A 25,291-nucleotide genomic window follows, 5' to 3' on the forward strand; every position below is an offset into this window, starting at 1 on the left:
TTCCTAATCCATCTGTGAGGGTGGCAACTGAAAGAGAATTTGAAAGCTGACAGAATAGGCGAGGGAAGGCATAGGAGATTTCCACACCCAGCAAGGAAGACTTTCCCGAAATGGAAGAAAGAAACGAGCAAACAGAGACACCGGTAGCCCGCCCGGAAAAGAGTCTGCCCCTGAGAGAAAGCACCCTGACCAGGTTCACCCGTGGGTGGGTGGGTGGCGAGCTAGCGGCATTCAGAAGAGCGAGGCCCGCAGTCTGTGTGGAAGACACCTGCGCTCGGGTGTGTGTGGCGGCGCGATTCACAAGCAGCTCTAGACGTTAAACCAAGGAGAAGCCAGGGAGTTCCCAACGCCCCAGGTGTCCTCAGCCCACGACTGGCTGCTGTGGGAATGCGAAGCCCGGCTCCTGGTCTCAGAGCGGGGTTCCCAGGAGGATCAGGCTGAAGCTGGGACTCGGCCTCAAAGTGTCCCCTCGCATGGCCACCCCCTTCCCCTTCCTGCTCCTCTACTCCTGGTGCCCCTCCATCCAGGGGCCAGACCTTAAAGAGTCACCGCAAGAGAATCCTGGTCCCAAAGGAGCCTTCTGGGGGACCGGTGCTGAGAGAGGTTGTGGGCATGGCCCGCTGGGGCTCTGCCCGACCCAGGGCTGAGAGATGCCACCTCCCAGCTCTGGGTCCCTGCAGGAAGTGTTGGCAAGCACAGGGCCGGTCCTCCAAAGGCCCAGGTGCAGGGAGCCCAGGCCAAGCAGCCTGTGGAAGAAGCCACTTGCCGTGCCACCCCGGGAACAGGACTGCAGGCCCCGGCCCTTCCCACGTCCTCCTCCTCCTCCTCCTCCTCCTCCCCCCCGGCCCCCCCCCACAGGGCACAGGGCTCAGAGACACCTCAGACTCTTGCTACCCAAAGTGCAAAGGGCATCAGTTGCTCCTCCAACCCCCCCGCCCAGCAGACCACGTTGTCCAGCCAGCCCCCGGGCCTCCCTGGGGTGCCCAGCACAAAAGTGCAGACACCCACCGGACCCTCAATCTCAGTTTTCGGATGTTTTTGCCACTCTAAGGACCCGCAGGCCAGCTGGGCCTTCGGGCAGGACAGAGAGCCCCGGAATCCGACGTGGAGAGCTGCGTGTACGTCCCCATCAGGAGGCGGTCCCCACCTCCGCGGCTCTCCCCTTGCGGGGAGCGGCAGCCCAGCCGGCAGCCGCAGGGCCTCAGGGAAGACACCAGGCTGGGCCCCCGCGGCACAGCGGGGGCACGTCCCCCGCACTCACGCGACTTAGGGACGGCTGCTGGAGACTGCTGCGGCCACCCTGCTGCCGGGTTTCTGGAGGGCTTCCTGGAAGCAGCGTCCACACCAAGCCCTTGGAAGGCCCAGGCGACGGAGGAGCCGGTCAGGCAGGGGCCGAGGACGGTGAGAGGCCGGGCGGGCGGGAAGGAGCATGTCAGGCAGGGGCAGAGGACGGTGACAGGCCGGGCGGGGAGGAGCCGGTCAGGCGGGGGCCCAGGACAGTGACGGGCCTGGCCGGGGAGGAGTGCCTCAGGCAGGGGCAGAGGAGACGGGGGCTGGGTAAGGGTTAGGGTGACAGTTAGGGCACAATTCACAATCGCAAAGACGTGGAAGCCACCCGAGTGCCCATCCATCCAGGAGTGCATGAATAAAATGTGGCGCGTGGACACCACGGAGTGCCATTCGGCTGTGAGGAGCAGCGGTGAGAGGGCGTCTCTCGTGTTCTCCTGGCCAGAGCTGGAACCCGTTCCAGTAAGCCAGGTATCCCAAGAATGGACACACGAGCACCACGTGAGCGCGCTCACCAGCAAATTGGTACGAACGGATGGACGCCTAAGTGGACAGAGAGGAGTCACCTTCATCGGGTGGGTGTCGGGCGGGTGGGGGGAGGGGAGGGGCATACACATCCATTAGGCATGGGGTGGGTGCGCACCGACTGGGGGATGGGCGCACTTGAAGCTCTGACCCGAGGGGGGAGGCTTGGAGAGGGCAAGGCACCCGACCTTAACATTGGTACCCCCACAATACGCTGGAACAACATGAGAGGTATATGAATAAGAACACAGGGGGGGGGGCCGGGCGCGGTGGCTCACGCCTGTAATCCTAGCTCTCTGGGAGGCCGAGGCGGGCGGATTGCTCCAGGTCAGGAGTTCGAAACCAGCCTGAGCAAGAGCGAGACCCCGTCTCTACTAAAAATAGAAAGAAATTAATTGGCCAGCTAATATATATAGAAAAACACAGCCGGGCGTGGTGGTGCATGCCTGTAGTCCCAACTACTCGGGAGGCTGAGGCAGCAGGATTGCTTGAGCCCGGAGATTGAGGTTGCTGTGAGCTAGGCTGACGCCATGGCACTCACTCTAGCCTGGGCAGCAAAACGAGACTCTGTCTCAAAAAAAAAAAAAAAAAAGAACACAGGGGGGAGGGGGGCACGGGCAACACATGTCACCTGAATACTTGTACTCCCATCATCTGCTTGAAGAGAGAGAGAAAAGAAACTGCAATCATAGAGGTAAGAGACACTTTTTAAAAATAATGAATCCGAAGTGAAAAGTAAAAGGAGGCCTGTGGAGCAGGTCTGGGTGTGACTCCGGATCCCCCAACATCAGGTGCCACCACCAAAGATTCCTGCGTGTAGCCCATAGAACCCCAAAAGCAACGGGACGAGTTCTGGTCACATACTCCCTCAAAATGACATCCTGGCCTTCTTCTGGAACTCCCTCCCCTCTCAGACTCTCAAGGTTTCCTCCAGCGTGTCGGTTCCCACAGAGCAGACCTTTGGTCTGAGACCTGACAGTCCAGATGCCACGCATGCTGCCGCGTGGCGGCGGTGTCGCGGCTTGGGACAAGAGGAGGCCCCACGGTGCGGGCTGGGGCGCCAGGCACCGCGCGGGCGCTGAGAGTGGGGGTGACCCGCACCCCGGGCCGCCGCCGCGCTCCCAGAAAGGGGACAGAACAAGAGGCAAAAAAAAAAAAAAAAAAAAGCAGCAGCCTGTGGCACCCGGTATTCCCAGGCGGTCTCCCATCCAAGTACTAACCAGGCCCGACCCTGCTTAGCTTCCGAGACCAGACGAGATCGGGGGCGTTCAGGGTGGTGTGGCCCTAGACGGCGGCGGAGGGCGCCCCTGCCCCGCTCGAGAAGCCGAGCCTCTCTGGGCTTCCCCGCCGCCGCCTCCCGCCCCAGGCCCCGCGCCGGGCCGGGCCGGTTGAGTTCGCAGGGACGGGGGTGATGGGCGGGGCGGGGCGGGGCGTGGCGGGGCGGGGGGCTGTCTCTCTATACACACACACACACTCACACTCACTCACACTCACACAAGATGCGCCTCCACGGCTGGACTCGCCAAGGTGGAGCCCTCCCAGCCCCCCTCGTCTCCTCGCCCGGCCTCCTTCACCTACCCGCTGCCCACCCCCAGCGCGTCGCTGCCTCCCGCTGACTGCGCACGCCCGGGACGCTCGCCCTTTGACCCCAGCCAGGGGCCGCCCTCCCCCACAACCCCTTTCAGCTGCGCCCCCCCCTCGCCCTGTGGGTGGGCTGCCGCCTATTCCCCCGGGCCAGGGCTGGGGCACAGCCAGTGTATGGGGCGTCTCTCTCTGGGGATGTGTCCCATGGGTGGGGTGGGGTGGCGTGGTTTGGGGGGCGCTGAAGAAATCAGTCCCCTCCATCTCCTACCTCTGGAAAACGCCCAAGCCCGTGGAGAACTGCCGGCACCGCTTCGTGGGGGCCGGGACCCTCCTCCGTGTCCTCCTGTGGCCCAGTCCAAGGGGCCTGGGCCTGGCCGGGGCTGCATTGGACCCCGACCACCCTGGCGTGTGGACTCGCTAAAAATCGGCCATTAGATATTGGATTCCAGCTTCCTGGAGGTCATTTCACTAATGAGTGCACCGGAAAGAGTTTCCTAATCCATCTGTGAGGGTGGCAACTGAAAGAGAATTTGAAAGCTGACAGAATAGGCGAGGGAAGGCATAGGAGATTTCCACACCCAGCAAGGAAGACTTTCCCGAAATGGAAGAAAGAAACGAGCAAACAGAGACACCGGTAGCCCGCCCGGAAAAGAGTCTGCCCCTGAGAGAAAGCACCCTGACCAGGTTCACCCGTGGGTGGGTGGGTGGCGAGCTAGCGGCATTCAGAAGAGCGAGGCCCGCAGTCTGTGCGGAAGACACCTGCGCTCGGGTGTGTGTGGCGGCGCGATTCACAAGCAGCTCTAGACGTTAAACCAAGGAGAAGCCAGGGAGTTCCCAACGCCCCAGGTGTCCTCAGCCCACGACTGGCTGCTGTGGGAATGCGAAGCCCGGCTCCTGGTCTCAGAGCGGGGTTCCCAGGAGGATCAGGCTGAAGCTGGGACTCGGCCTCAAAGTGTCCCCTCGCATGGCCACCCCCTTCCCCTTCCTGCTCCTCTACTCCTGGTGCCCCTCCATCCAGGGGCCAGACCTTAAAGAGTCACCGCAAGAGAATCCTGGTCCCAAAGGAGCCTTCTGGGGGACCGGTGCTGAGAGAGGTTGTGGGCATGGCCCGCTGGGGCTCTGCCCGACCCAGGGCTGAGAGATGCCACCTCCCAGCTCTGGGTCCCTGCAGGAAGTGTTGGCAAGCACAGGGCCGGTCCTCCAAAGGCCCAGGTGCAGGGAGCCCAGGCCAAGCAGCCTGTGGAAGAAGCCACTTGCCGTGCCACCCCGGGAACAGGACTGCAGGCCCTGGCCCTTCCCACGTCCTCCTCCTCCTCCTCCTCCTCCTCCTCCCCCCCGGCCCCCCCCCACAGGGCACAGGGCTCAGAGACACCTCAGACTCTTGCTACCCAAAGTGCAAAGGGCATCAGTTGCTCCTCCAACCCCCCCGCCCAGCAGACCACGTTGTCCAGCCAGCCCCCGGGCCTCCCTGGGGTGCCCAGCACAAAAGTGCAGACACCCACCGGACCCTCAATCTCAGTTTTCGGATGTTTTTGCCACTCTAAGGACCCGCAGGCCAGCTGGGCCTTCGGGCAGGACAGAGAGCCCCGGAATCCGACGTGGAGAGCTGCGTGTACGTCCCCATCAGGAGGCGGTCCCCACCTCCGCGGCTCTCCCCTTGCGGGGAGCGGCAGCCCAGCCGGCAGCCGCAGGGCCTCAGGGAAGACACCAGGCTGGGCCCCCGCGGCACAGCGGGGGCACGTCCCCCGCACTCACGCGACTTAGGGACGGCTGCTGGAGACTGCTGCGGCCACCCTGCTGCCGGGTTTCTGGAGGGCTTCCTGGAAGCAGCGTCCACACCAAGCCCTTGGAAGGCCCAGGCGACGGAGGAGCCGGTCAGGCAGGGGCCGAGGACGGTGAGAGGCCGGGCGGGCGGGAAGGAGCATGTCAGGCAGGGGCAGAGGACGGTGACAGGCCGGGCGGGGAGGAGCCGGTCAGGCGGGGGCCCAGGACAGTGACGGGCCTGGCCGGGGAGGAGTGCCTCAGGCAGGGGCAGAGGAGACGGGGGCTGGGTAAGGGTTAGGGTGACAGTTAGGGCACAATTCACAATCGCAAAGACGTGGAAGCCACCCGAGTGCCCATCCATCCAGGAGTGCATGAATAAAATGTGGCGCGTGGACACCACGGAGTGCCATTCGGCTGTGAGGAGCAGCGGTGAGAGGGCGTCTCTCGTGTTCTCCTGGCCAGAGCTGGAACCCGTTCCAGTAAGCCAGGTATCCCAAGAATGGACACACGAGCACCACGTGAGCGCGCTCACCAGCAAATTGGTACGAACGGATGGACGCCTAAGTGGACAGAGAGGAGTCACCTTCATCGGGTGGGTGTCGGGCGGGTGGGGGGAGGGGAGGGGCATACACATCCATTAGGCATGGGGTGGGTGCGCACCGACTGGGGGATGGGCGCACTTGAAGCTCTGACCCGAGGGGGGAGGCTTGGAGAGGGCAAGGCACCCGACCTTAACATTGGTACCCCCACAATACGCTGGAACAACATGAGAGGTATATGAATAAGAACACGGGGGGGGGGGGCCGGGCGCGGTGGCTCACGCCTGTAATCCTAGCTCTCTGGGAGGCCGAGGCGGGCGGATTGCTCCAGGTCAGGAGTTCGAAACCAGCCTGAGCAAGAGCGAGACCCCGTCTCTACTAAAAATAGAAAGAAATTAATTGGCCAACTAATATATATAGAAAAACACAGCCGGGCGTGGTGGTGCATGCCTGTAGTCCCAACTACTCGGGAGGCTGAGGCAGCAGGATTGCTTGAGCCCGGAGATTGAGGTTGCTGTGAGCTAGGCTGACGCCATGGCACTCACTCTAGCCTGGGCAGCAAAACGAGACTCTGTCTCAAAAAAAAAAAAAAAAAGAACACAGGGGGGAGGCCGGCACGGGCAACACATGTCACCTGAATACTTGTACTCCCATCATCTGCTTGAAGAGAGAGAGAAAAGAAACTGCAATCATAGAGGTAAGAGACACTTTTTAAAAATAATGAATCCGAAGAGAAAAGTAAAAGGAGGCCTGTGGAGCAGGTCTGGGTGTGACTCCGGATCCCCCAACATCAGGTGCCACCACCAAAGATTCCTGCGTGTAGCCCATAGAACCCCAAAAGCAACGGGACGAGTTCTGGTCACATACTCCCTCAAAATGACATCCTGGCCTTCTTCTGGAACTCCCTCCCCTCTCAGACTCTCAAGGTTTCCTCCAGCGTGTCGGTTCCCACAGAGCAGACCTTTGGTCTGAGACCTGACAGTCCAGATGCCACGCATGCTGCCGCGTGGCGGCGGTGTCGCGGCTTGGGACAAGAGGAGGCCCCACGGTGCGGGCTGGGGCGCCAGGCACCGCGCGGGCGCTGAGAGTGGGGGTGACCCGCACCCCGGGCCGCCGCCGCGCTCCCAGAAAGGGGACAGAACAAGAGGCAAAAAAAAAAAAAAAAAAAAAAGCAGCAGCCTGTGGCACCTGGTATTCCCAGGGGGTCTCCCATCCAAGTACTAACCAGGCCCGACCCTGCTTAGCTTCCGAGACCAGACGAGATCGGGGGCGTTCAGGGTGGTGTGGCCCTAGACGGCGGCGGAGGGCGCCCCTGCCCCGCTCGAGAAGCCGAGCCTCTCTGGGCTTCCCCGCCGCCGCCTCCCGCCCCAGGCCCCGCGCCGGGCCGGGCCGGTTGAGTTCGCAGGGACGGGGGTGATGGGCGGGGCGGGGCGGGGCGGGGCGGGGTGGGGGGCTGTCTCTCTATACACACACACACACTCACACTCACTCACACTCACACAAGATGCGCCTCCACGGCTGGACTCGCCAAGGTGGAGCCCTCCCAGCCCCCCTCGTCTCCTCGCCCGGCCTCCTTCACCTACCCGCTGCCCACCCCCAGCGCGTCGCTGCCTCCCGCTGACTGCGCACGCGCGGGACGCTCGCCCTTTGACCCCAGCCAGGGGCCGCCCTCCCCCACAACCCCTTTCAGCTGCGCCCCCCCCTCGCCCTGTGGGTGGGGTGCCGCCTATTCCCCCGGGCCAGGGCTGGGGCACAGCCAGTGTATGGGGCGTCTCTCTCTGGGGATGTGTCCCATGGGTGGGGTGGGGTGGCGTGGTTTGGGGGGCGCTGAAGAAATCAGTCCCCTCCATCTCCTACCTCTGGAAAACGCCCAAGCCCGTGGAGAACTGCCGGCACCGCTTCGTGGGGGCCGGGACCCTCCTCCGTGTCCTCCTGTGGCCCAGTCCAAGGGGCCTGGGCCTGGCCGGGGCTGCATTGGACCCCGACCACCCTGGCGTGTGGACTCGCTAAAAATCGGCCATTAGATATTGGATTCCAGCTTCCTGGAGGTCATTTCACTAATGAGTGCACCGGAAAGAGTTTCCTAATCCATCTGTGAGGGTGGCAACTGAAAGAGAATTTGAAAGCTGACAGAATAGGCGAGGGAAGGCATAGGAGATTTCCACACCCAGCAAGGAAGACTTTCCCGAAATGGAAGAAAGAAACGAGCAAACAGAGACACCGGTAGCCCGCCCGGAAAAGAGTCTGCCCCTGAGAGAAAGCACCCTGACCAGGTTCACCCGTGGGTGGGTGGGTGGCGAGCTAGCGGCATTCAGAAGAGCGAGGCCCGCAGTCTGTGCGGAAGACACCTGCGCTCGGGTGTGTGTGGCGGCGCGATTCACAAGCAGCTCTAGACGTTAAACCAAGGAGAAGCCAGGGAGTTCCCAACGCCCCAGGTGTCCTCAGCCCACGACTGGCTGCTGTGGGAATGCGAAGCCCGGCTCCTGGTCTCAGAGCGGGGTTCCCAGGAGGATCAGGCTGAAGCTGGGACTCGGCCTCAAAGTGTCCCCTCGCATGGCCACCCCCTTCCCCTTCCTGCTCCTCTACTCCTGGTGCCCCTCCATCCAGGGGCCAGACCTTAAAGAGTCACCGCAAGAGAATCCTGGTCCCAAAGGAGCCTTCTGGGGGACCGGTGCTGAGAGAGGTTGTGGGCATGGCCCGCTGGGGCTCTGCCCGACCCAGGGCTGAGAGATGCCACCTCCCAGCTCTGGGTCCCTGCAGGAAGTGTTGGCAAGCACAGGGCCGGTCCTCCAAAGGCCCAGGTGCAGGGAGCCCAGGCCAAGCAGCCTGTGGAAGAAGCCACTTGCCGTGCCACCCCGGGAACAGGACTGCAGGCCCTGGCCCTTCCCACGTCCTCCTCCTCCTCCTCCTCCTCCTCCTCCCCCCCGGCCCCCCCCCACAGGGCACAGGGCTCAGAGACACCTCAGACTCTTGCTACCCAAAGTGCAAAGGGCATCAGTTGCTCCTCCAACCCCCCCGCCCAGCAGACCACGTTGTCCAGCCAGCCCCCGGGCCTCCCTGGGGTGCCCAGCACAAAAGTGCAGACACCCACCGGACCCTCAATCTCAGTTTTCGGATGTTTTTGCCACTCTAAGGACCCGCAGGCCAGCTGGGCCTTCGGGCAGGACAGAGAGCCCCGGAATCCGACGTGGAGAGCTGCGTGTACGTCCCCATCAGGAGGCGGTCCCCACCTCCGCGGCTCTCCCCTTGCGGGGAGCGGCAGCCCAGCCGGCAGCCGCAGGGCCTCAGGGAAGACACCAGGCTGGGCCCCCGCGGCACAGCGGGGGCACGTCCCCCGCACTCACGCGACTTAGGGACGGCTGCTGGAGACTGCTGCGGCCACCCTGCTGCCGGGTTTCTGGAGGGCTTCCTGGAAGCAGCGTCCACACCAAGCCCTTGGAAGGCCCAGGCGACGGAGGAGCCGGTCAGGCAGGGGCCGAGGACGGTGAGAGGCCGGGCGGGCGGGAAGGAGCATGTCAGGCAGGGGCAGAGGACGGTGACAGGCCGGGCGGGGAGGAGCCGGTCAGGCGGGGGCCCAGGACAGTGACGGGCCTGGCCGGGGAGGAGTGCCTCAGGCAGGGGCAGAGGAGACGGGGGCTGGGTAAGGGTTAGGGTGACAGTTAGGGCACAATTCACAATCGCAAAGACGTGGAAGCCACCCGAGTGCCCATCCATCCAGGAGTGCATGAATAAAATGTGGCGCGTGGACACCACGGAGTGCCATTCGGCTGTGAGGAGCAGCGGTGAGAGGGCGTCTCTCGTGTTCTCCTGGCCAGAGCTGGAACCCGTTCCAGTAAGCCAGGTATCCCAAGAATGGACACACGAGCACCACGTGAGCGCGCTCACCAGCAAATTGGTACGAACGGATGGACGCCTAAGTGGACAGAGAGGAGTCACCTTCATCGGGTGGGTGTCGGGCGGGTGGGGGGAGGGGAGGGGCATACACATCCATTAGGCATGGGGTGGGTGCGCACCGACTGGGGGATGGGCGCACTTGAAGCTCTGACCCGAGGGGGGAGGCTTGGAGAGGGCAAGGCACCCGACCTTAACATTGGTACCCCCACAATACGCTGGAACAACATGAGAGGTATATGAATAAGAACACAGGGGGGGGGGCCGGGCGCGGTGGCTCACGCCTGTAATCCTAGCTCTCTGGGAGGCCGAGGCGGGCGGATTGCTCCAGGTCAGGAGTTCGAAACCAGCCTGAGCAAGAGCGAGACCCCGTCTCTACTAAAAATAGAAAGAAATTAATTGGCCAACTAATATATATAGAAAAACACAGCCGGGCGTGGTGGTGCATGCCTGTAGTCCCAACTACTCGGGAGGCTGAGGCAGCAGGATTGCTTGAGCCCGGAGATTGAGGTTGCTGTGAGCTAGGCTGACGCCATGGCACTCACTCTAGCCTGGGCAGCAAAACGAGACTCTGTCTCAAAAAAAAAAAAAAAAAAGAACACAGGGGGGAGGGGGGCACGGGCAACACATGTCACCTGAATACTTGTACTCCCATCATCTGGTTGAAGAGAGAGAGAAAAGAAACTGCAATCATAGAGGTAAGAGACACTTTTTAAAAATAATGAATCCGAAGTGAAAAGTAAAAGGAGGCCTGTGGAGCAGGTCTGGGTGTGACTCCGGATCCCCCAACATCAGGTGCCACCACCAAAGATTCCTGCGTGTAGCCCATAGAACCCCAAAAGCAACGGGACGAGTTCTGGTCACATACTCCCTCAAAATGACATCCTGGCCTTCTTCTGGAACTCCCTCCCCTCTCAGACTCTCAAGGTTTCCTCCAGCGTGTCGGTTCCCACAGAGCAGACCTTTGGTCTGAGACCTGACAGTCCAGATGCCACGCATGCTGCCGCGTGGCGGCGGTGTCGCGGCTTGGGACAAGAGGAGGCCCCACGGTGCGGGCTGGGGCGCCAGGCACCGCGCGGGCGCTGAGAGTGGGGGTGACCCGCACCCCGGGCCGCCGCCGCGCTCCCAGAAAGGGGACAGAACAAGAGGCAAAAAAAAAAAAAAAAAAAAGCAGCAGCCTGTGGCACCCGGTATTCCCAGGCGGTCTCCCATCCAAGTACTAACCAGGCCCGACCCTGCTTAGCTTCCGAGACCAGACGAGATCGGGGGCGTTCAGGGTGGTGTGGCCCTAGACGGCGGCGGAGGGCGCCCCTGCCCCGCTCGAGAAGCCGAGCCTCTCTGGGCTTCCCCGCCGCCGCCTCCCGCCCCAGGCCCCGCGCCGGGCCGGGCCGGTTGAGTTCGCAGGGACGGGGGTGATGGGCGGGGCGGGGCGGGGCGGGGCGGGGCGGGGGGCTGTCTCTCTATACACACACACACACTCACACTCACTCACACTCACACAAGATGCGCCTCCACGGCTGGACTCGCCAAGGTGGAGCCCTCCCAGCCCCCCTCGTCTCCTCGCCCGGCCTCCTTCACCTACCCGCTGCCCACCCCCAGCGCGTCGCTGCCTCCCGCTGACTGCGCACGCCCGGGACGCTCGCCCTTTGACCCCAGCCAGGGGCCGCCCTCCCCCACAACCCCTTTCAGCTGCGCCCCCCCCTCGCCCTGTGGGTGGGCTGCCGCCTATTCCCCCGGGCCAGGGCTGGGGCACAGCCAGTGTATGGGGCGTCTCTCTCTGGGGATGTGTCCCATGGGTGGGGTGGGGTGGCGTGGTTTGGGGGGCGCTGAAGAAATCAGTCCCCTCCATCTCCTACCTCTGGAAAACGCCCAAGCCCGTGGAGAACTGCCGGCACCGCTTCGTGGGGGCCGGGACCCTCCTCCGTGTCCTCCTGTGGCCCAGTCCAAGGGGCCTGGGCCTGGCCGGGGCTGCATTGGACCCCGACCACCCTGGCGTGTGGACTCGCTAAAAATCGGCCATTAGATATTGGATTCCAGCTTCCTGGAGGTCATTTCACTAATGAGTGCACCGGAAAGAGTTTCCTAATCCATCTGTGAGGGTGGCAACTGAAAGAGAATTTGAAAGCTGACAGAATAGGCGAGGGAAGGCATAGGAGATTTCCACACCCAGCAAGGAAGACTTTCCCGAAATGGAAGAAAGAAACGAGCAAACAGAGACACCGGTAGCCCGCCCGGAAAAGAGTCTGCCCCTGAGAGAAAGCACCCTGACCAGGTTCACCCGTGGGTGGGTGGGTGGCGAGCTAGCGGCATTCAGAAGAGCGAGGCCCGCAGTCTGTGCGGAAGACACCTGCGCTCGGGTGTGTGTGGCGGCGCGATTCACAAGCAGCTCTAGACGTTAAACCAAGGAGAAGCCAGGGAGTTCCCAACGCCCCAGGTGTCCTCAGCCCACGACTGGCTGCTGTGGGAATGCGAAGCCCGGCTCCTGGTCTCAGAGCGGGGTTCCCAGGAGGATCAGGCTGAAGCTGGGACTCGGCCTCAAAGTGTCCCCTCGCATGGCCACCCCCTTCCCCTTCCTGCTCCTCTACTCCTGGTGCCCCTCCATCCAGGGGCCAGACCTTAAAGAGTCACCGCAAGAGAATCCTGGTCCCAAAGGAGCCTTCTGGGGGACCGGTGCTGAGAGAGGTTGTGGGCATGGCCCGCTGGGGCTCTGCCCGACCCAGGGCTGAGAGATGCCACCTCCCAGCTCTGGGTCCCTGCAGGAAGTGTTGGCAAGCACAGGGCCGGTCCTCCAAAGGCCCAGGTGCAGGGAGCCCAGGCCAAGCAGCCTGTGGAAGAAGCCACTTGCCGTGCCACCCCGGGAACAGGACTGCAGGCCCTGGCCCTTCCCACGTCCTCCTCCTCCTCCTCCTCCTCCTCCTCCCCCCCGGCCCCCCCCCACAGGGCACAGGGCTCAGAGACACCTCAGACTCTTGCTACCCAAAGTGCAAAGGGCATCAGTTGCTCCTCCAACCCCCCCGCCCAGCAGACCACGTTGTCCAGCCAGCCCCCGGGCCTCCCTGGGGTGCCCAGCACAAAAGTGCAGACACCCACCGGACCCTCAATCTCAGTTTTCGGATGTTTTTGCCACTCTAAGGACCCGCAGGCCAGCTGGGCCTTCGGGCAGGACAGAGAGCCCCGGAATCCGACGTGGAGAGCTGCGTGTACGTCCCCATCAGGAGGCGGTCCCCACCTCCGCGGCTCTCCCCTTGCGGGGAGCGGCAGCCCAGCCGGCAGCCGCAGGGCCTCAGGGAAGACACCAGGCTGGGCCCCCGCGGCACAGCGGGGGCACGTCCCCCGCACTCACGCGACTTAGGGACGGCTGCTGGAGACTGCTGCGGCCACCCTGCTGCCGGGTTTCTGGAGGGCTTCCTGGAAGCAGCGTCCACACCAAGCCCTTGGAAGGCCCAGGCGACGGAGGAGCCGGTCAGGCAGGGGCCGAGGACGGTGAGAGGCCGGGCGGGCGGGAAGGAGCATGTCAGGCAGGGGCAGAGGACGGTGACAGGCCGGGCGGGGAGGAGCCGGTCAGGCGGGGGCCCAGGACAGTGACGGGCCTGGCCGGGGAGGAGTGCCTCAGGCAGGGGCAGAGGAGACGGGGGCTGGGTAAGGGTTAGGGTGACAGTTAGGGCACAATTCACAATCGCAAAGACGTGGAAGCCACCCGAGTGCCCATCCATCCAGGAGTGCATGAATAAAATGTGGCGCGTGGACACCACGGAGTGCCATTCGGCTGTGAGGAGCAGCGGTGAGAGGGCGTCTCTCGTGTTCTCCTGGCCAGAGCTGGAACCCGTTCCAGTAAGCCAGGTATCCCAAGAATGGACACACGAGCACCACGTGAGCGCGCTCACCAGCAAATTGGTACGAACGGATGGACGCCTAAGTGGACAGAGAGGAGTCACCTTCATCGGGTGGGTGTCGGGCGGGTGGGGGGAGGGGAGGGGCATACACATCCATTAGGCATGGGGTGGGTGCGCACCGACTGGGGGATGGGCGCACTTGAAGCTCTGACCCGAGGGGGGAGGCTTGGAGAGGGCAAGGCACCCGACCTTAACATTGGTACCCCCACAATACGCTGGAACAACATGAGAGGTATATGAATAAGAACACGGGGGGGGGGGCCGGGCGCGGTGGCTCACGCCTGTAATCCTAGCTCTCTGGGAGGCCGAGGCGGGCGGATTGCTCCAGGTCAGGAGTTCGAAACCAGCCTGAGCAAGAGCGAGACCCCGTCTCTACTAAAAATAGAAAGAAATTAATTGGCCAACTAATATATATAGAAAAACACAGCCGGGCGTGGTGGTGCATGCCTGTAGTCCCAACTACTCGGGAGGCTGAGGCAGCAGGATTGCTTGAGCCCGGAGATTGAGGTTGCTGTGAGCTAGGCTGACGCCATGGCACTCACTCTAGCCTGGGCAGCAAAACGAGACTCTGTCTCAAAAAAAAAAAAAAAAAGAACACAGGGGGGAGGCCGGCACGGGCAACACATGTCACCTGAATACTTGTACTCCCATCATCTGCTTGAAGAGAGAGAGAAAAGAAACTGCAATCATAGAGGTAAGAGACACTTTTTAAAAATAATGAATCCGAAGAGAAAAGTAAAAGGAGGCCTGTGGAGCAGGTCTGGGTGTGACTCCGGATCCCCCAACATCAGGTGCCACCACCAAAGATTCCTGCGTGTAGCCCATAGAACCCCAAAAGCAACGGGACGAGTTCTGGTCACATACTCCCTCAAAATGACATCCTGGCCTTCTTCTGGAACTCCCTCCCCTCTCAGACTCTCAAGGTTTCCTCCAGCGTGTCGGTTCCCACAGAGCAGACCTTTGGTCTGAGACCTGACAGTCCAGATGCCACGCATGCTGCCGCGTGGCGGCGGTGTCGCGGCTTGGGACAAGAGGAGGCCCCACGGTGCGGGCTGGGGCGCCAGGCACCGCGCGGGCGCTGAGAGTGGGGGTGACCCGCACCCCGGGCCGCCGCCGCGCTCCCAGAAAGGGGACAGAACAAGAGGCAAAAAAAAAAAAAAAAAAAAAAGCAGCAGCCTGTGGCACCCGGTATTCCCAGGCGGTCTCCCATCCAAGTACTAACCAGGCCCGACCCTGCTTAGCTTCCGAGACCAGACGAGATCGGGGGCGTTCAGGGTGGTGTGGCCCTAGACGGCGGCGGAGGGCGCCCCTGCCCCGCTCGAGAAGCCGAGCCTCTCTGGGCTTCCCCGCCGCCGCCTCCCGCCCCAGGCCCCGCGCCGGGCCGGGCCGGTTGAGTTCGCAGGGACGGGGGTGATGGGCGGGGCGGGGCGGGGCGGGGCGGGGGGCTGTCTCTCTATACACACACACACACTCACACTCACTCACACTCACACAAGATGCGCCTCCACGGCTGGACTCGCCAAGGTGGAGCCCTCCCAGCCCCCCTCGTCTCCTCGCCCGGCCTCCTTCACCTACCCGCTGCCCACCCCCAGCGCGTCGCTGCCTCCCGCTGACTGCGCACGCGCGGGACGCTCGCCCTTTGACCCCAGCCAGGGGCCGCCCTCCCCCACAACCCCTTTCAGCTGCGCCCCCCCCTCGCCCTGTGGGTGGGCTGCCGCCTATTCCCCCGGGCCAGGGCTGGGGCACAGCCAGTGTATGGGGCGTCTCTCTCTGGGGATGTGTCCCATGGGTGGGGTGGGGTGGCGTGGTTTGGGGGGCGCTGAAGAAATCAGTCCCCTCCATCTCCTACCTCTGGAAAACGCCCAAGCCCGTGGAGAACTGCCGGCACCGCTTCGTGGGGGCCGGGACCCTCCTCCGTGTCCTCCTGTGGCCCAGTCCAAGGGGCCTGGGCCTGGCCGGGGCTGCATTGGACCCCGACCACCCTGGCGTGTGGACTCGCTAAAAATCGGCCATTAGATATTGGATTCCAGCTTCCTGGAGGTCATTTCACTAATGAGTGCACCGGAAAGAGTTTCCTAATCCATCTGTGAGGGTGGCAACTGAAAGAGAATTTGAAAGCTGACAGAATAGGCGAGGGAAGGCATAGGAGATTTCCACACCCAGCAAGGAAGACTTTCCCGAAATGGAAGAAAGAAACGAGCAAACAGAGACACCGGTAGCCCGCCCGGAAAAGAGTCTGCCCCTGAGAGAAAGCACCCTGACCAGGTTCACCCGTGGGTGGGTGGGTGGCGAGCTAGCGGCATTCAGAAGAGCGAGGCCCGCAGTCTGTGTGGAAGACACCTGCGCTCGGGTGTGTGTGGCGGCGCGATTCACAAGCAGCTCTAGACGTTAAACCAAGGAGAAGCCAGGGAGTTCCCAACGCCCCAGGTGTCCTCAGCCCACGACTGGCTGCTGTGGGAATGCGAAGCCCGGCTCCTGGTCTCAGAGCGGGGTTCCCAGGAGGATCAGGCTGAAGCTGGGACTCGGCCTCAAAGTGTCCCCTCGCATGGCCACCCCCTTCCCCTTCCTGCTCCTCTACTCCTGGTGCCCCTCCATCCAGGGGCCAGACCTTAAAGAGTCACCGCAAGAGAATCCTGGTCCCAAAGGAGCCTTCTGGGGGACCGGTGCTGAGAGAGGTTGTGGGCATGGCCCGCTGGGGCTCTGCCCGACCCAGGGCTGAGAGATGCCACCTCCCAGCTCTGGGTCCCTGCAGGAAGTGTTGGCAAGCACAGGGCCGGTCCTCCAAAGGCCCAGGTGCAGGGAGCCCAGGCCAAGCAGCCTGTGGAAGAAGCCACTTGCCGTGCCACCCCGGGAACAGGACTGCAGGCCCCGGCCCTTCCCACGTCCTCCTCCTCCTCCTCCTCCTCCTCCCCCCCGGCCCCCCCCCACAGGGCACAGGGCTCAGAGACACCTCAGACTCTTGCTACCCAAAGTGCAAAGGGCATCAGTTGCTCCTCCAACCCCCCCGCCCAGCAGACCACGTTGTCCAGCCAGCCCCCGGGCCTCCCTGGGGTGCCCAGCACAAAAGTGCAGACACCCACCGGACCCTCAATCTCAGTTTTCGGATGTTTTTGCCACTCTAAGGACCCGCAGGCCAGCTGGGCCTTCGGGCAGGACAGAGAGCCCCGGAATCCGACGTGGAGAGCTGCGTGTACGTCCCCATCAGGAGGCGGTCCCCACCTCCGCGGCTCTCCCCTTGCGGGGAGCGGCAGCCCAGCCGGCAGCCGCAGGGCCTCAGGGAAGACACCAGGCTGGGCCCCCGCGGCACAGCGGGGGCACGTCCCCCGCACTCACGCGACTTAGGGACGGCTGCTGGAGACTGCTGCGGCCACCCTGCTGCCGGGTTTCTGGAGGGCTTCCTGGAAGCAGCGTCCACACCAAGCCCTTGGAAGGCCCAGGCGACGGAGGAGCCGGTCAGGCAGGGGCCGAGGACGGTGAGAGGCCGGGCGGGCGGGAAGGAGCATGTCAGGCAGGGGCAGAGGACGGTGACAGGCCGGGCGGGGAGGAGCCGGTCAGGCGGGGGCCCAGGACAGTGACGGGCCTGGCCGGGGAGGAGTGCCTCAGGCAGGGGCAGAGGAGACGGGGGCTGGGTAAGGGTTAGGGTGACAGTTAGGGCACAATTCACAATCGCAAAGACGTGGAAGCCACCCGAGTGCCCATCCATCCAGGAGTGCATGAATAAAATGTGGCGCGTGGACACCACGGAGTGCCATTCGGCTGTGAGGAGCAGCGGTGAGAGGGCGTCTCTCGTGTTCTCCTGGCCAGAGCTGGAACCCGTTCCAGTAAGCCAGGTATCCCAAGAATGGACACACGAGCACCACGTGAGCGCGCTCACCAGCAAATTGGTACGAACGGATGGACGCCTAAGTGGACAGAGAGGAGTCACCTTCATCGGGTGGGTGTCGGGCGGGTGGGGGGAGGGGAGGGGCATACACATCCATTAGGCATGGGGTGGGTGCGCACCGACTGGGGGATGGGCGCACTTGAAGCTCTGACCCGAGGGGGGAGGCTTGGAGAGGGCAAGGCACCCGACCTTAACATTGGTACCCCCACAATACGCTGGAACAACATGAGAGGTATATGAATAAGAACACAGGGGGGGGGGGCCGGGCGCGGTGGCTCACGCCTGTAATCCTAGCTCTCTGGGAGGCCGAGGCGGGCGGATTGCTCCAGGTCAGGAGTTCGAAACCAGCCTGAGCAAGAGCGAGACCCCGTCTCTACTAAAAATAGAAAGAAATTAATTGGCCAACTAATATATATAGAAAAACACAGCCGGGCGTGGTGGTGCATGCCTGTAGTCCCAACTACTCGGGAGGCTGAGGCAGCAGGATTGCTTGAGCCCGGAGATTGAGGTTGCTGTGAGCTAGGCTGACGCCATGGCACTCACTCTAGCCTGGGCAGCAAAACGAGACTCTGTCTCAAAAAAAAAAAAAAAAAGAACACAGGGGGGAGGCCGGCACGGGCAACACATGTCACCTGAATACTTGTACTCCCATCATCTGCTTGAAGAGAGAGAGAAAAGAAACTGCAATCATAGAGGTAAGAGACACTTTTTAAAAATAATGAATCCGAAGAGAAAAGTAAAAGGAGGCCTGTGGAGCAGGTCTGGGTGTGACTCCGGATCCCCCAACATCAGGTGCCACCACCAAAGATTCCTGCGTGTAGCCCATAGAACCCCAAAAGCAACGGGACGAGTTCTGGTCACATACTCCCTCAAAATGACATCCTGGCCTTCTTCTGGAACTCCCTCCCCTCTCAGACTCTCAAGGTTTCCTCCAGCGTGTCGGTTCCCACAGAGCAGACCTTTGGTCTGAGACCTGACAGTCCAGATGCCACGCATGCTGCCGCGTGGCGGCGGTGTCGCGGCTTGGGACAAGAGGAGGCCCCACGGTGCGGGCTGGGGCGCCAGGCACCGCGCGGGCGCTGAGAGTGGGGGTGACCCGCACCCCGGGCCGCCGCCGCGCTCCCAGAAAGGGGACAGAACAAGAGGCAAAAAAAAAAAAAAAAAAAAGCAGCAGCCTGTGGCACCCGGTATTCCCAGGCGGTCTCCCATCCAAGTACTAACCAGGCCCGACCCTGCTTAGCTTCCGAGACCAGACGAGATCGGGGGCGTTCAGGGTGGTGTGGCCCTAGACGGCGGCGGAGGGCGCCCCTGCCCCGCTCGAGAAGCCGAGCCTCTCTGGGCTTCCCCGCCGCCGCCTCCCGCCCCAGGCCCCGCGCCGGGCCGGGCCGGTTGAGTTCGCAGGGACGGGGGTGATGGGCGGGGCGGGGCGGGGCGGGGCGGGGCGGGGGGCTGTCTCTCTATACACACACACACACTCACACTCACTCACACTCACACAAGATGCGCCTCCACGGCTGGACTCGCCAAGGTGGAGCCCTCCCAGCCCCCCTCGTCTCCTCGCCCGGCCTCCTTCACCTACCCGCTGCCCACCCCCAGCGCGTCGCTGCCTCCCGCTGACTGCGCACGCCCGGGACGCTCGCCCTTTGACCCCAGCCAGGGGCCGCCCTCCCCCACAACCCCTTTCAGCTGCGCCCCCCCCTCGCCCTGTGGGTGGGCTGCCGCCTATTCCCCCGGGCCAGGGCTGGGGCACAGCCAGTGTATGGGGCGTCTCTCTCTGGGGATGTGTCCCATGGGTGGGGTGGGGTGGCGTGGTTTGGGGGGCGCTGAAGAAATCAGTCCCCTCCATCTCCTACCTCTGGAAAACGCCCAAGCCCGTGGAGAACTGCCGGCACCGCTTCGTGGGGGCCGGGACCCTCCTCCGTGTCCTCCTGTGGCCCAGTCCAAGGGGCCTGGGCCTGGCCGGGGCTGCATTGGACCCCGACCACCCTGGCGTGTGGACTCGCTAAAAATCGGCCATTAGATATTGGATTCCAGCTTCCTGGAGGTCATTTCACTAATGAGTGCACCGGAAAGAGTTTCCTAATCCATCTGTGAGGGTGGCAACTGAAAGAGAATTTGAAAGCTGACAGAATAGGCGAGGGAAGGCATAGGAGATTTCCACACCCAGCAAGGAAGACTTTCCCGAAATGGAAGAAAGAAACGAGCAAACAGAGACACCGGTAGCCCGCCCGGAAAAGAGTCTGCCCCTGAGAGAAAGCACCCTGACCAGGTTCACCCGTGGGTGGGTGGGTGGCGAGCTAGCGGCATTCAGAAGAGCGAGGCCCGCAGTCTGTGCGGAAGACACCTGCGCTCGGGTGTGTGTGGCGGCGCGATTCACAAGCAGCTCTAGACGTTAAACCAAGGAGAAGCCAGGGAGTTCCCAACGCCCCAGGTGTCCTCAGCCCACGACTGGCTGCTGTGGGAATGCGAAGCCCGGCTCCTGGTCTCAGAGCGGGGTTCCCAGGAGGATCAGGCTGAAGCTGGGACTCGGCCTCAAAGTGTCCCCTCGCATGGCCACCCCCTTCCCCTTCCTGCTCCTCTACTCCTGGTGCCCCTCCATCCAGGGGCCAGACCTTAAAGAGTCACCGCAAGAGAATCCTGGTCCCAAAGGAGCCTTCTGGGGGACCGGTGCTGAGAGAGGTTGTGGGCATGGCCCGCTGGGGCTCTGCCCGACCCAGGGCTGAGAGATGCCACCTCCCAGCTCTGGGTCCCTGCAGGAAGTGTTGGCAAGCACAGGGCCGGTCCTCCAAAGGCCCAGGTGCAGGGAGCCCAGGCCAAGCAGCCTGTGGAAGAAGCCACTTGCCGTGCCACCCCGGGAACAGGACTGCAGGCCCTGGCCCTTCCCACGTCCTCCTCCTCCTCCTCCTCCTCCTCCTCCCCCCCGGCCCCCCCCCACAGGGCACAGGGCTCAGAGACACCTCAGACTCTTGCTACCCAAAGTGCAAAGGGCATCAGTTGCTCCTCCAACCCCCCCGCCCAGCAGACCACGTTGTCCAGCCAGCCCCCGGGCCTCCCTGGGGTGCCCAGCACAAAAGTGCAGACACCCACCGGACCCTCAATCTCAGTTTTCGGATGTTTTTGCCACTCTAAGGACCCGCAGGCCAGCTGGGCCTTCGGGCAGGACAGAGAGCCCCGGAATCCGACGTGGAGAGCTGCGTGTACGTCCCCATCAGGAGGCGGTCCCCACCTCCGCGGCTCTCCCCTTGCGGGGAGCGGCAGCCCAGCCGGCAGCCGCAGGGCCTCAGGGAAGACACCAGGCTGGGCCCCCGCGGCACAGCGGGGGCACGTCCCCCGCACTCACGCGACTTAGGGACGGCTGCTGGAGACTGCTGCGGCCACCCTGCTGCCGGGTTTCTGGAGGGCTTCCTGGAAGCAGCGTCCACACCAAGCCCTTGGAAGGCCCAGGCGACGGAGGAGCCGGTCAGGCAGGGGCCGAGGACGGTGAGAGGCCGGGCGGGCGGGAAGGAGCATGTCAGGCAGGGGCAGAGGACGGTGACAGGCCGGGCGGGGAGGAGCCGGTCAGGCGGGGGCCCAGGACAGTGACGGGCCTGGCCGGGGAGGAGTGCCTCAGGCAGGGGCAGAGGAGACGGGGGCTGGGTAAGGGTTAGGGTGACAGTTAGGGCACAATTCACAATCGCAAAGACGTGGAAGCCACCCGAGTGCCCATCCATCCAGGAGTGCATGAATAAAATGTGGCGCGTGGACACCACGGAGTGCCATTCGGCTGTGAGGAGCAGCGGTGAGAGGGCGTCTCTCGTGTTCTCCTGGCCAGAGCTGGAACCCGTTCCAGTAAGCCAGGTATCCCAAGAATGGACACACGAGCACCACGTGAGCGCGCTCACCAGCAAATTGGTACGAACGGATGGACGCCTAAGTGGACAGAGAGGAGTCACCTTCATCGGGTGGGTGTCGGGCGGGTGGGGGGAGGGGAGGGGCATACACATCCATTAGGCATGGGGTGGGTGCGCACCGACTGGGGGATGGGCGCACTTGAAGCTCTGACCCGAGGGGGGAGGCTTGGAGAGGGCAAGGCACCCGACCTTAACATTGGTACCCCCACAATACGCTGGAACAACATGAGAGGTATATGAATAAGAACACGGGGGGGGGGGGCCGGGCGCGGTGGCTCACGCCTGTAATCCTAGCTCTCTGGGAGGCCGAGGCGGGCGGATTGCTCCAGGTCAGGAGTTCGAAACCAGCCTGAGCAAGAGCGAGACCCCGTCTCTACTAAAAATAGAAAGAAATTAATTGGCCAACTAATATATATAGAAAAACACAGCCGGGCGTGGTGGTGCATGCCTGTAGTCCCAACTACTCGGGAGGCTGAGGCAGCAGGATTGCTTGAGCCCGGAGATTGAGGTTGCTGTGAGCTAGGCTGACGCCATGGCACTCACTCTAGCCTGGGCAGCAAAACGAGACTCTGTCTCAAAAAAAAAAAAAAAAAGAACACAGGGGGGAGGCCGGCACGGGCAACACATGTCACCTGAATACTTGTACTCCCATCATCTGCTTGAAGAGAGAGAGAAAAGAAACTGCAATCATAGAGGTAAGAGACACTTTTTAAAAATAATGAATCCGAAGAGAAAAGTAAAAGGAGGCCTGTGGAGCAGGTCTGGGTGTGACTCCGGATCCCCCAACATCAGGTGCCACCACCAAAGATTCCTGCGTGTAGCCCATAGAACCCCAAAAGCAACGGGACGAGTTCTGGTCACATACTCCCTCAAAATGACATCCTGGCCTTCTTCTGGAACTCCCTCCCCTCTCAGACTCTCAAGGTTTCCTCCAGCGTGTCGGTTCCCACAGAGCAGACCTTTGGTCTGAGACCTGACAGTCCAGATGCCACGCATGCTGCCGCGTGGCGGCGGTGTCGCGGCTTGGGACAAGAGGAGGCCCCACGGTGCGGGCTGGGGCGCCAGGCACCGCGCGGGCGCTGAGAGTGGGGGTGACCCGCACCCCGGGCCGCCGCCGCGCTCCCAGAAAGGGGACAGAACAAGAGGCAAAAAAAAAAAAAAAAAAAAAAGCAGCAGCCTGTGGCACCCGGTATTCCCAGGCGGTCTCCCATCCAAGTACTAACCAGGCCCGACCCTGCTTAGCTTCCGAGACCAGACGAGATCGGGGGCGTTCAGGGTGGTGTGGCCCTAGACGGCGGCGGAGGGCGCCCCTGCCCCGCTCGAGAAGCCGAGCCTCTCTGGGCTTCCCCGCCGCCGCCTCCCGCCCCAGGCCCCGCGCCGGGCCGGGCCGGTTGAGTTCGCAGGGACGGGGGTGATGGGCGGGGCGGGGCGGGGCGGGGCGGGGGGCTGTCTCTCTATACACACACACACACTCACACTCACTCACACTCACACAAGATGCGCCTCCACGGCTGGACTCGCCAAGGTGGAGCCCTCCCAGCCCCCCTCGTCTCCTCGCCCGGCCTCCTTCACCTACCCGCTGCCCACCCCCAGCGCGTCGCTGCCTCCCGCTGACTGCGCACGCGCGGGACGCTCGCCCTTTGACCCCAGCCAGGGGCCGCCCTCCCCCACAACCCCTTTCAGCTGCGCCCCCCCCTCGCCCTGTGGGTGGGCTGCCGCCTATTCCCCCGGGCCAGGGCTGGGGCACAGCCAGTGTATGGGGCGTCTCTCTCTGGGGATGTGTCCCATGGGTGGGGTGGGGTGGCGTGGTTTGGGGGGCGCTGAAGAAATCAGTCCCCTCCATCTCCTACCTCTGGAAAACGCCCAAGCCCGTGGAGAACTGCCGGCACCGCTTCGTGGGGGCCGGGACCCTCCTCCGTGTCCTCCTGTGGCCCAGTCCAAGGGGCCTGGGCCTGGCCGGGGCTGCATTGGACCCCGACCACCCTGGCGTGTGGACTCGCTAAAAATCGGCCATTAGATATTGGATTCCAGCTTCCTGGAGGTCATTTCACTAATGAGTGCACCGGAAAGAGTTTCCTAATCCATCTGTGAGGGTGGCAACTGAAAGAGAATTTGAAAGCTGACAGAATAGGCGAGGGAAGGCATAGGAGATTTCCACACCCAGCAAGGAAGACTTTCCCGAAATGGAAGAAAGAAACGAGCAAACAGAGACACCGGTAGCCCGCCCGGAAAAGAGTCTGCCCCTGAGAGAAAGCACCCTGACCAGGTTCACCCGTGGGTGGGTGGGTGGCGAGCTAGCGGCATTCAGAAGAGCGAGGCCCGCAGTCTGTGTGGAAGACACCTGCGCTCGGGTGTGTGTGGCGGCGCGATTCACAAGCAGCTCTAGACGTTAAACCAAGGAGAAGCCAGGGAGTTCCCAACGCCCCAGGTGTCCTCAGCCCACGACTGGCTGCTGTGGGAATGCGAAGCCCGGCTCCTGGTCTCAGAGCGGGGTTCCCAGGAGGATCAGGCTGAAGCTGGGACTCGGCCTCAAAGTGTCCCCTCGCATGGCCACCCCCTTCCCCTTCCTGCTCCTCTACTCCTGGTGCCCCTCCATCCAGGGGCCAGACCTTAAAGAGTCACCGCAAGAGAATCCTGGTCCCAAAGGAGCCTTCTGGGGGACCGGTGCTGAGAGAGGTTGTGGGCATGGCCCGCTGGGGCTCTGCCCGACCCAGGGCTGAGAGATGCCACCTCCCAGCTCTGGGTCCCTGCAGGAAGTGTTGGCAAGCACAGGGCCGGTCCTCCAAAGGCCCAGGTGCAGGGAGCCCAGGCCAAGCAGCCTGTGGAAGAAGCCACTTGCCGTGCCACCCCGGGAACAGGACTGCAGGCCCCGGCCCTTCCCACGTCCTCCTCCTCCTCCTCCTCCTCCTCCCCCCCGGCCCCCCCCCACAGGGCACAGGGCTCAGAGACACCTCAGACTCTTGCTACCCAAAGTGCAAAGGGCATCAGTTGCTCCTCCAACCCCCCCGCCCAGCAGACCACGTTGTCCAGCCAGCCCCCGGGCCTCCCTGGGGTGCCCAGCACAAAAGTGCAGACACCCACCGGACCCTCAATCTCAGTTTTCGGATGTTTTTGCCACTCTAAGGACCCGCAGGCCAGCTGGGCCTTCGGGCAGGACAGAGAGCCCCGGAATCCGACGTGGAGAGCTGCGTGTACGTCCCCATCAGGAGGCGGTCCCCACCTCCGCGGCTCTCCCCTTGCGGGGAGCGGCAGCCCAGCCGGCAGCCGCAGGGCCTCAGGGAAGACACCAGGCTGGGCCCCCGCGGCACAGCGGGGGCACGTCCCCCGCACTCACGCGACTTAGGGACGGCTGCTGGAGACTGCTGCGGCCACCCTGCTGCCGGGTTTCTGGAGGGCTTCCTGGAAGCAGCGTCCACACCAAGCCCTTGGAAGGCCCAGGCGACGGAGGAGCCGGTCAGGCAGGGGCCGAGGACGGTGAGAGGCCGGGCGGGCGGGAAGGAGCATGTCAGGCAGGGGCAGAGGACGGTGACAGGCCGGGCGGGGAGGAGCCGGTCAGGCGGGGGCCCAGGACAGTGACGGGCCTGGCCGGGGAGGAGTGCCTCAGGCAGGGGCAGAGGAGACGGGGGCTGGGTAAGGGTTAGGGTGACAGTTAGGGCACAATTCACAATCGCAAAGACGTGGAAGCCACCCGAGTGCCCATCCATCCAGGAGTGCATGAATAAAATGTGGCGCGTGGACACCACGGAGTGCCATTCGGCTGTGAGGAGCAGCGGTGAGAGGGCGTCTCTCGTGTTCTCCTGGCCAGAGCTGGAACCCGTTCCAGTAAGCCAGGTATCCCAAGAATGGACACACGAGCACCACGTGAGCGCGCTCACCAGCAAATTGGTACGAACGGATGGACGCCTAAGTGGACAGAGAGGAGTCACCTTCATCGGGTGGGTGTCGGGCGGGTGGGGGGAGGGGAGGGGCATACACATCCATTAGGCATGGGGTGGGTGCGCACCGACTGGGGGATGGGCGCACTTGAAGCTCTGA

At 63.1% G+C, this 25,291-nt stretch overlaps 6 non-coding genes across 6 annotated transcripts; all 6 read right to left on the reverse strand.

The window, feature by feature from the left end:
- Positions 1-2,983: 2,983 nt before the first annotated feature.
- On the reverse strand, positions 2,984-3,102 carry LOC142864051 (5S ribosomal RNA). The gene has a single exon (XR_012914644.1). It is a non-coding gene; the product is annotated as a 5S ribosomal RNA (ribosomal RNA).
- Positions 3,103-6,875: 3,773 nt separating this feature from the next.
- On the reverse strand, positions 6,876-6,994 carry LOC142864052 (5S ribosomal RNA). The gene has a single exon (XR_012914645.1). It is a non-coding gene; the product is annotated as a 5S ribosomal RNA (ribosomal RNA).
- Positions 6,995-10,765: 3,771 nt separating this feature from the next.
- On the reverse strand, positions 10,766-10,884 carry LOC142864053 (5S ribosomal RNA). Its single transcript, XR_012914646.1, has one exon. It is a non-coding gene; the product is annotated as a 5S ribosomal RNA (ribosomal RNA).
- A 3,772-nt stretch (positions 10,885-14,656) lies between these two features.
- LOC142864054 (5S ribosomal RNA) lies at positions 14,657-14,775 on the reverse strand. Its single transcript, XR_012914647.1, has one exon. It is a non-coding gene; the product is annotated as a 5S ribosomal RNA (ribosomal RNA).
- A 3,763-nt stretch (positions 14,776-18,538) lies between these two features.
- Positions 18,539-18,657, reverse strand: LOC142864055 (5S ribosomal RNA). Its single transcript, XR_012914648.1, has one exon. It is a non-coding gene; the product is annotated as a 5S ribosomal RNA (ribosomal RNA).
- Positions 18,658-22,430: 3,773 nt separating this feature from the next.
- On the reverse strand, positions 22,431-22,549 carry LOC142864056 (5S ribosomal RNA). The gene has a single exon (XR_012914649.1). It is a non-coding gene; the product is annotated as a 5S ribosomal RNA (ribosomal RNA).
- Positions 22,550-25,291: the final 2,742 nt, after the last annotated feature.

Source organism: Microcebus murinus, chromosome 23 (genome assembly GCF_040939455.1).
Source record: "Microcebus murinus isolate Inina chromosome 23, M.murinus_Inina_mat1.0, whole genome shotgun sequence".
NCBI classification, from domain to species: Eukaryota; Metazoa; Chordata; class Mammalia; order Primates; family Cheirogaleidae; genus Microcebus; species Microcebus murinus.